The 10,000-nt window shown below is 45.6% G+C and overlaps 1 protein-coding gene across 2 annotated transcripts in view; it reads left to right on the forward strand.

The window, feature by feature from the left end:
- Positions 1-5,696: 5,696 nt before the first annotated feature.
- Positions 5,697-10,000, forward strand: part of LOC126576939 (synaptic vesicle glycoprotein 2C-like) — an 8,718-nt gene continuing 4,414 nt past the window's right edge. The window contains exon 1 of one of the 2 annotated variants that reach the window (XM_050238254.1): positions 5,697-5,897. The gene's annotated coding sequence lies outside the window, so the exon portion shown is untranslated. Of the gene's footprint in view, positions 5,898-7,880; positions 8,580-10,000 lie in introns of those variants that run through there. The other variant, XM_050238255.1, reaches the window with a different exon arrangement.

The following is a 10,000-nucleotide window of genomic DNA, read 5'->3' on the forward strand; positions in this document are numbered from 1 at the left end:
AGCGTCTTATGTGCCAGTGGAAATCACCGATTTTCTTTTACCGTCAAACGTGGGCAAGCAGATAGATTGCAGGCAAGGTTCAGCTTGCAGGCGTACAGGGTACGGTGATTACCGAGTGTTTCAAGAAATGCCTGATTGTGTCATCGAAAGTGAAAAAGCGACGTAAATTGATCAAATACCCCGTTACCTACGACTAACGCTAGTTTGACAAACAGCGAAGCAAACCCCAAAAAGGTAAAATCCTGGAATTGATTTAAGCAACAGCTTCGCTAATGGCGTCGCGTCATTGAACGGTGACGCGTGCCAATATCCTAGTCAATTATTTACTCCATCGAAGGTTTGTGCCATGTTGTTTAGGTTGTAATCGAGTGTTTTTGGGTCAACGACGACTCACGACTAAGTGATTGCGGACTCGCGGACCGAACCAGTTGCGGTACAGCTGATGCCCTTCCCCCTTTGGCGAAGGAAAGAGTGGATCGCGTAGCACGCGCCAACAGGTGTTGACACATTAGCACATCCAGCTCTTCTGCACTGTGAGGTTGTGTTTCCATTGTTGTTGTTGTTATCATTGAGGAGCACCGTACCTGCCCTCAATGGATGGACGTTCGCTGCCGATAATTCCGATGGTAAATATCGCGAAAGGTCTTCTGTTCACGCTTGTTTTCTTGTGCGGGATTGAACAGAGGCCTCGACGAAGAACCAGTTTTCCGCAATATCGCGTCCGTAATGAACCGTCTGCCGTTGGTTACTCTCCTTATCATGCAGACACACCAGCTGATAGACCACTCCTATGGAAACAGAACGGGCTACTAAATACCAAGTACTTGAAAAGCTTTCAAACATAGTGAGATTGCGCACATTTTCCACATTTTCCGTCTAGCGAGGCAATGAATCCAACACAATGCGAGTCGTAAGCTCATGCTTATCACCAATTCAGCATGTCGTGTACTGGCTGGAAATCCAGCTGATAGTATTAGTAGCCATGTCAGTGTAGCATTGCTGAATGAATAGTTCTAACTTGCGTCGTCTACGGCGTAAAGGAAGCACGTGTTTCGCTCTACAAACAAAAGGTGATACTGTGGAATGATGCCGTTAGTCTTGTTTACCCTTTTTTTCATTGTTTTTCCCCGAGCTCAAGCAGACGACAGTCAGATCATGTCACTCACTCGCGAGGTAGTTGGCGGTAGCTCATGCGGCGAATTGTTGGAGGATTGTTTTCGTGGTGGATTATTGGTACTTGAATACGCGGATTGGTTCGAATAGCATAAAATGGGAATCTGGATTTTCGTCACTTTTTCATCGTATAGCGAGCGCCAGACGAAGCGTAAACTCTAGTATAAACTCAGAGTGTAATGCCAAAAAAATTTTTCGCTTCGTGTGGCGTGGCATAATCGCATAAAAGTTTATACCGAAACGTAAACTGCAATTACATTCGTGCACCTGAGAGTACATTATGCAATTACAATCAATTACATGTGTTTTTGAGCACAAAAAACATAAATCGACGTGATAAGTTGATTTCTGAGCATCTTTTTATATATTTTACGATGTTGTTGCTGTATATTGGCGATTGTAGAACATTCAACTCTTCATATCGCTACGCTTCATGTTAGTGCCGAGTTTACGCTTGCTTTTACATTCGGTTTTACGCTCTGCGGGCCGATAATCTTTTTTACATAAGCATAATCTTTTTGGCATTACACTCTGAGTTTATACTAGAGTTTACGCTTCGTGTATCCCGTATAGCATGCTGACTCGCTGGTGTTGACTAAAGGCTACAGTCTTAATTCTAGTAAATTATTAAAACCTTTTATTGTCTGTATATTACTTCGAATTGTCAGCTGTTTTCACCATTAATTACATTCGGCAATGCTGCTTAAGTGCGCCATTCCCCCCGTAATGGTAGCAGTACTCTTGGTTGTGTGGATTTCGCGATTTGTGCTCAGTCAGCATCTCAAATTTGTTCGCGAACATGCTGACGCTATGAGCGTGTACCGCACGTTTTCAGATAAGTCCTAAGCCTAAGACAATAAACTGTCACTCAAGTCTAGATCCACGAGATTACGAAGCAGATAGCAGCCGATTCTGAGCGCATGACCACTGTTCTCGACTGTTGCCATATCATAGCCGCAGCGGCCGGGTGCTGATTTTGGTACTATATGCAAATGGATGCTCGAACCTCGAGCACATGCGAGCATTTGTATCACAGCCTGTCGCACTCTTTTCACAGTCGTCATGTTATCTTATACATTAAGCTTCTCTTGTCCTCTTGTGGTCATTTCTTACGGGTACTGAAAATAGGAAAAATATTAACCCTGCTGTTACCTTCGGACCATCTGGTCCATTTTTCGTTGTTTTTGTGTTTTGTTTTTATTGTTATATCTTCAAAACTAAAAATCCAATCGTCATGAAATTTTCAATATGGTGCTATTTTCAGCAAATAAGCATAAATTTTTAAGCAGCATTTAAGTTCATAAAAAGTATGAAAGGGGTTGAAAAAAACAAAATCTTACTAATTTTACCCTCGTGGACCATTTGGTCCATAGTACATTTTCCTCATAATATAGCTATTCAGTAGCTATTGGTTAGAAGTTTCCAGTGATTCATGTGATCCATAACATTTCTCTATTATTTCTGATGATCGAATTACTGGCAATAATCCTTCTGATAAAGCTGAAGTGTCGATGATCGTTACATCAAACCTTATTTAGCCGGTGCGGATGCTATATACGGAAAAGAACACCGTCCTCTGAATGCCGCAAGTTGCTTGTCAGTTGTTACATTTTCATGGCAATTTTAAAATTTGTAAAACACATTTTCATGGCATTTGTTGAAGAATTTCTACCTCTCGATCCAACAATCTCGAATCGGAGTGATTTTATCGGTGTTACGGTTTTGTCTTCGTATATCGAAATCATGAAAACATAATACTCTTCCAATCTTTTGAAATGTCACTTGCGACATAATAGTACGAAACAATAAGAGGCCAAATAAAGCATCAAACGAACCATGGACATCTTTATTCTTTACTTTGTGAAAAATAATATAATTAAATAATCTTTCAAAAGATTAAAAGAATGAAGCAAACCGAACACTAGCAAGAATGAGTTTTCGAATGTGTGTTCGTAAGGCTGCCGAATTAATATTCTGCTATCTGTCGCAATATGTTAGACATTTTTGTTGGTATTTGCGATCACAATCTCTTCAATTGTCGCAGGAAAAAATAATTGAAATCAGATTTCATATCGCAACATCGAATGGACGAAGCAAATCGGGTAGTTTCTGTCCGTGTTGTGATTATATATTGAGGTTGTGAACCGATGAGCTCGAGGAACGGTATATCGCCCCAAAGGAATCTTCCATGCAACGAATAACGGATCCACCGTTCTCTATTGATTTTGATGATTTTCATTACATGTGTCACTGAAACACTCAATTTCGTCACCCGAATCATATGCAGTTTCAGTAATACTATTTTTTTAATTTTCGGAGTGTATGAATATAAGGCAAAAATCAATCATTTTCTTCCAGTAAATTGCTGTCTAAATCGTTTGAATCACACATCACGTCAAACATGTACGTCTAAGCACTAGAATGAAATAACACAGACTGAATAATGTCTCATTTTCTTTCACAATGTCTTTTTTCGCGTCCAAATTTGTTTGCGTGAGTTGGATTGTGGACCAATATTATAATAAAATAACATGTTTATAGTTTCTAATACGAATTTCAAACCAAAATATAGCTAAATAATTAAATATCTTTTGGTTATAAACGCAAAACATCCCAAACACAATCGTTTACATAGCCATTTCCATAGAAAATACACCATGGACCAAATGGTCCACGAGGGTAAAATTAGGGAGTTTTTTTTTAAGGTAACAGCAGGGTTAAGCTGTATCTCAGAAGGGAAACAGGTGAAGGCAGACCGATAAGCGTCAACAAACAAAAACAACATCATAAACAAAAGATGCTGCTCATCGCAGCTCCATCTCGTAGCAGACAACGGTGACGCAGAGGATCACGTGGAAACGTTATCATGACCATGAATCATTCGCCCTCGATCGCCCAATTTGCCTTCCGTCTCTGCGTGGGATAGCAATGCCCCGTGGTGTTAGATGGGTGATGCATGGCTTGTTTTTATTTGATTTTGGGAAAATCAATTCCCTTTTCGCGAACAGTAGAACACGGAGGGCCGATTGGAAGCATTCAAGCACTATCAGAGAAGCAGCGGACTGACACCAACGCAGCGCCGCTTAACCCAATTGAATCAAATTGAGTTAGATAGGGTGACAAATTTATATGGCGAATAATTTGATTATCCCCTGACTGCTGGCCCCCCGAGACAGAGGGCGCTCTCCTGCTCCTGCTTTCGCCTCAATTCGTTGGAGTGGCGGACGGACACACGCGCCCTACTCCCGCCAAAAGCAGTGCCACTAAGCAGCAGGGTAAGGATGTAAAGTAAATTTGTTGTTGCAAGGGCGCCGGGAATTGTTCGGCCAAATTGGTACCTCCAATAACGTGGCTTGTGTGCCCGGAAGTGAGTTCCGGCTATGCACGGGTAAACACCTGCACACAACGCTCAGCATCCTCTTGCGCGCCCGTACTGCTCCTAACCAGCAGGAGTCAGTTTAGACCGGTTCCGGGCTCAAGTACGATGAGGTTTTTGGAAGTTTCCCAAACGATAAGCAGAAGCGCGAGTGTGTGGTTCGAGTAACGCGCAGTGCCACCGGCCTTCACGTGGTCCCCGCTATTGGTCCCGCGTCTGCTGCTTCATTGCTACCAATCACAGACTGTGGTTAATGTTGTTTTTAACTCCATTAGAGTACGATGAACAGTACGGTGGCGGATCAACAACATATCTAGCCATTTTCTGCCAGCTGTATGTCGATCGCGCAAACACACGAAACGCCATCTTTTCGGAAAGCGCCATGATACTCCACGTGTAGCTGGTACTGGTACATAAGGTTCAAGGCAGTTGGCAAGCGTACAAGGATGCGATGGGGCCACCAGCAGAAGCACTGGCACTGCCAATGAGCCCATGTGCTTTGTTTCTGAATATATCATCTTGTGCATCGTTGTAAACGCTGTGTGCGCTATTTGGACAGCTGGTTTCTAGGTTCGATTGGTTCGGCCCGCTGCTTCAATAGACTCAATATGCGAAATCATCCTTCCACCATACTGACTGTTCTTCATTGTATTCGGAGAGATCGGAACTGTCTACTGAACCGAATGGGCCTGCAAATAATCTCACGCAAAACTAAATGAACTGGCTCACATGTTGAGCGAAAACAATAACGAAACACTAAAAATAACGCTGCAAACATGGCGCTAGCCCGGAGCGGAGACTCTTGTTCGAACTTTCGACATCAATTTCCATACGATTTCTGAATCCCGATACCTGATCGTCCGCTTATAGCATCCATATAATGGGCACCATTGGGCAAACGATACTAACATTTTCAATTCGCACAATGGATTCGCCTCGGTCTGCAAAACCGTGCGTCGTGCGTTAGGTTCTGACGTATCATTCACGCCCAGCGTGATCGTAGTTAAGGTCGCTGATAAGCTCGTTTATCTTAGTATCGCCTTGTTTGTCCAAACCTGACGTCTGATGGGATAAGCCGGACATTGCACGATAAACGCCGGGATGCAATGGCCTATATAAGGCGTACGGCAGTGGCAATCGTACCTTTCGAGGTTTGCTTGCAAACCCCGTACGTGCTCTGTTACGGAAGTTCTGTCCGTACACCTAACCAAAGCAGAGAGTTGTCCAAAACCGATTGTCCGACGAGTGTGGGGAGTAGTGGATATCTGCCATAACCAGTAACCGGAACAGCCCGAACAGGAGACCGAACGAACCCAGCCAACTAGCTAATCCAGGTGGAAGAGAGCAGGTAAGTGAACGATCGTTGTCCGTTCTACCAATATCGAAGTCAATTGCGCTGCCACCTACTGTAGCCCCTAAAAAATGCAAACACGAACATTTTTTTGTGTGACGAAATCGCCGGTTGCCTCAGTTCGCAAACAGGCCACCATGGTCGCCATGTCCACTTTGTTGCTCGCTCGAACAGCAATGTACACCTGATCATCATTATTTATACGAGGCAGTGGCCAGTGTTGCCACTGCCGTCGTGTACCTGCTGTGCAAATGTAGGGACAGTCAATCGTACTGTTGCTGCTGCTGCTGCGGCTGCTGCTGCTTCTGGTGGCGATGGTCACGGTGATAGAGCGAAAAGACGGGACACTCCCAGGCTGACTCATCACTAATGTCATGGACACTCCTGACGGCGCCAGTACGATCGCTAGATCACGATCGCACGAAATCAGCCACTAATTGGTAGCAGTGGTGGTGTCCGAGTGTCATCCAACCGAAAAGCTGCTAATTTTCTTAATGTGTAACTTGATCCTCTGCTCCTGCCATCGTCACCGCTCACCACCGCCCCGCCATTGTGTCCGCGTCCGTGTAATGAGCGAAGGACGGCCATTTTGTGCTCCGGGAACGCTCCGACGCTGAGTCCGACGTATATCATACCAACTCTAACGAGAACCTTGAAGAGTTGGCTGGTGGGAACAAAGATTTTCGAAGCAAAATATTATTGATCGTTAGTTTTTGGGGATTCACCACCGCAGGGAGACTATTAGTCATCGCTAGTCACCGTCAAGTGATTGCGTATCGGCGGCTCGGTGTGCCATTTACGTCACATTAGCAGGGACAGCTCGAGCTGCCGGGAGATTCCGGTACGATTAGAAAGTGTACGCTAATTGTGCGACACACAGATGGGCCGAGGGGCCCGATATACCAATGGCCAGTCGATCCCTTTTATCGCGGATAGCCAACAGGCTGTCTGCAATTGTTACATCTTCAGCACAGTTCACGCCTGCGGGCTGTTCGGGCAGGAAGTTCTCACAACTGATCTGTCACCTTTCGGCTGGTCACTTCGGTAGTACTCATAAGCCCTAGTTACGAACGTAGGTTCCGTATTTCGTAGACATGCAATAGAATTGCATTCATTTCATCTCCCCACGTCCACTGCTTGCTCGATTGTTCACGCCGAATGCAATTCCGCTGGCCAGCATCCCCAGCCTACGGGTTGTCCTTGACCACGAGACGATCGGCCACACAATGCCAGACGTGTCGAATTCGACTTTACGCCCAACGGCCCTACCGGAACGATTTGTGTGATGTTCGCGAACACGCACAATTCGATTCCTCTATACACACAGCTTAATATGTGGGATTTAGGAAGCGATTGTTACGCATGTTGTTTTCATCCGCATCAAGTCACGCGAAGAAGGTAGAGAGCACCGGTACTGACGAATTATCTACTGGCAAGGTTGCCGTGGAGCTGATTGTTGTATAGCTCACACAGTACACCCTGCTGCGTACTAGTCTGTTTCGGCTGTTTCGCGATAGTTAACATCTGTCTGATCCCTCTGAAGTCAAATACCTTCAAGTATTTTCCTAGTATCACCATGTTCTACAACTCCCTTTATTGCAACCCCCTGTCTAGCGAACATGACGTCACGCCTTTTTGGGTGGAAAACATCGACGAAGGCTGAATGATTTATACACTGATTTGCATAGTGCCGCGCGTTCTGTTCGTGCAGCCACCGATCTCTCCGCTCAGTTGTGAAGATATATCTTCGGGCACATCGCACCGAGCATCGTACCGTACTCTCGCTCTCTCACCCTCTCTCCATGTGTTTCACCTCGCTGATCCGTAGCTCGCTGCGTGATCGTGTTCCGCTTAGCCATTGCCGGTATTTCACTCTCGCCCTCGGCGTGATAGGAAAGGCGATAGGAGCTCGCCAGCGCGATATGTCGCAGGATTACCGATCAGTCGTTTCGCGTTGTTCAATCCGCTAGGTATAGACACTTATGCTGATTACGCCTTAGACCCGTACCATCCAATAGCGAGCGAGTGCCGTTTACTTGTTACTTCCTTTGTGCATCTGCACTGTTGTGTGTATCCTGACGATTCGGCACTAGTGTGCGCTCTACAAGCTCTTTGAGTATTTCGTATTAAATGCGGTTGTATCTTCACGTACCACTTTATAGTTCATCTCTGAACGAACAGTTAACGATCGACCACACAGCGTGTACCAGCGTGTTAGTTAGGTCGTGTTAGCCGTGCAATCAATTTTCACCGGTTTTTGTTTAACGGTTTTATTTCAAAAGTAAATATCTCCGCTAGAGTCCAATCGGTTCTAGTTTAAACAAAATCAGCTGTGTATCAGAGTCTAGTTGCACGTGCTAAATATGTAAGTGGATTGTCGGTAAACAGGGTTTCCAATACGCTAGCTGGTTTAGTTGTCGATCATATTATCGCACACCTTTGCATTTGTGATCACAAGTGTTTCTGGGTGCTGCAAGAGCAAGTCCGTTTCGTCCAGTCTCGTGTTGGTCCGTGTGCTGTTAATGTCGGGAGTATCCTACACACCATTATCACCGGTATTGCGAAAATCTGTTACCAACGCCGTGGAGCGGATAAGTCGGTGTCATCGCCTTTGGCTGCAGCAAACAGTGTACAGTAGCTGACGACGGGTAGTGCAACGTTTGCAGCGGTGTTTCGGAGGTACGTTTAAAATCGATCGCCGATGACGGACAGCTCAGCGTGTTTTCACACCGTAGTGTCTAGACCCTTTGACCTGACCGGACCGGTGGCCAGTGTCCGGTTTTCCGAGTTGCTAGTAAAATCCACTTTGGAAAACAATCAATAGGTGTGCAAAGTGGGTGCCAGATTGCGTCATGATAAGCAGTCCGTCCGCCGGTCAGCTGTGGTTGTGGCGAGCGCGCCTCGACAACCTCGATTGAAAGATCTCCCACGCCCTTGCCCCATTGCAATTCGGATGGGATACGTTGTGCATATCTAAAAGCAATCAACCGCCTACCTAAGTGTGGTTCGGAGGTCTCGTTTGGGCTCGGGTTACTATCATCATTTGGAGAGCGACCTTTCCATGGCCACAAGCACACACAAACCGGAACTTGCCATCTTTCCGTTGCTTCTGCATCCGTCACTCCATCGAAGACGTATTGCAGGATGGAAGAATTTTGGAACACTTTCAGATAAGCGTCAGCTCACTAGCGACAGACGCTACCATTGTCAGTGTTGTCAGCCTGTTGTCTCCGCTTGTGTACATAAGTGCAAACAGATTATCGATCGAGGTCTAGCTCAATGGAACAGTTCATCTGTTCCACACCGCTTTCAATCGTTGGCCCTACCACAACCGAATTGTTCTCGCTCTTTGGTTACAGCGGACACACGCGTCTCCGCCTCAGATAGTATAATAGGTGCAGTGAATTGGCCGATGTGGACACACTACGTGATCCTGTACACTTCCTCTGCCCATCGAAAACCGTCTTCCAACGCACTCTCCAAGCCTCACCCTTGCCTTCGTCAATCATTCTCGATTGAAGATCACTGTGCGGGAGGCGGATGCGCTGCGTCTCTTACTCCCGAATTAAGATGTCCGGACAGTTGCCCTTCGAGACCTGGAGCGCTTTCGTAATAAAGTTTCCTCGGTCGGTTCTGATTGGATTGGCTAGATAAATCAGTGTAATTTGATGGTTTAATTAGCAGAGCAGAATGATCTACTCAATGTAGCTGCCCACTGAAGCTGATGGTTTCCATTCTGTTTGATTGTGAACAGCTGCCCAAGATGCACGAATCACTAGGCTGTTAAACTAAGTAGTGCATGGACAGTTCTTCAAATCATCTGATTGACCCATCAAGACTTGGCTAGCGATTCAGGGCCAGCTGCACGGCAATGCACAGGTTCGAACCAGTTTCCTCCGCTTTAAGCAGTGCTCTGGACTCGGCCAGTAGTGTCATTCATCCTTCAAGCCGCCGTCAATCGAAGTTGCGATATTTGTTTTTGCAAATCTCTATTCCATTTTCACCACAACCACTAAGTGGCGGACCGGTTTTGGGAAGCTTGAAATGTCTGATGGCTGATTGCTGACCCAAACTACGTAAAGCTCAACTTTCCGCAATGA

The sequence above is a fragment of the Anopheles aquasalis genome, chromosome 3 (genome assembly GCF_943734665.1).
Source record: "Anopheles aquasalis chromosome 3, idAnoAquaMG_Q_19, whole genome shotgun sequence".
Classification (NCBI taxonomy): domain Eukaryota; kingdom Metazoa; phylum Arthropoda; class Insecta; order Diptera; family Culicidae; genus Anopheles; species Anopheles aquasalis.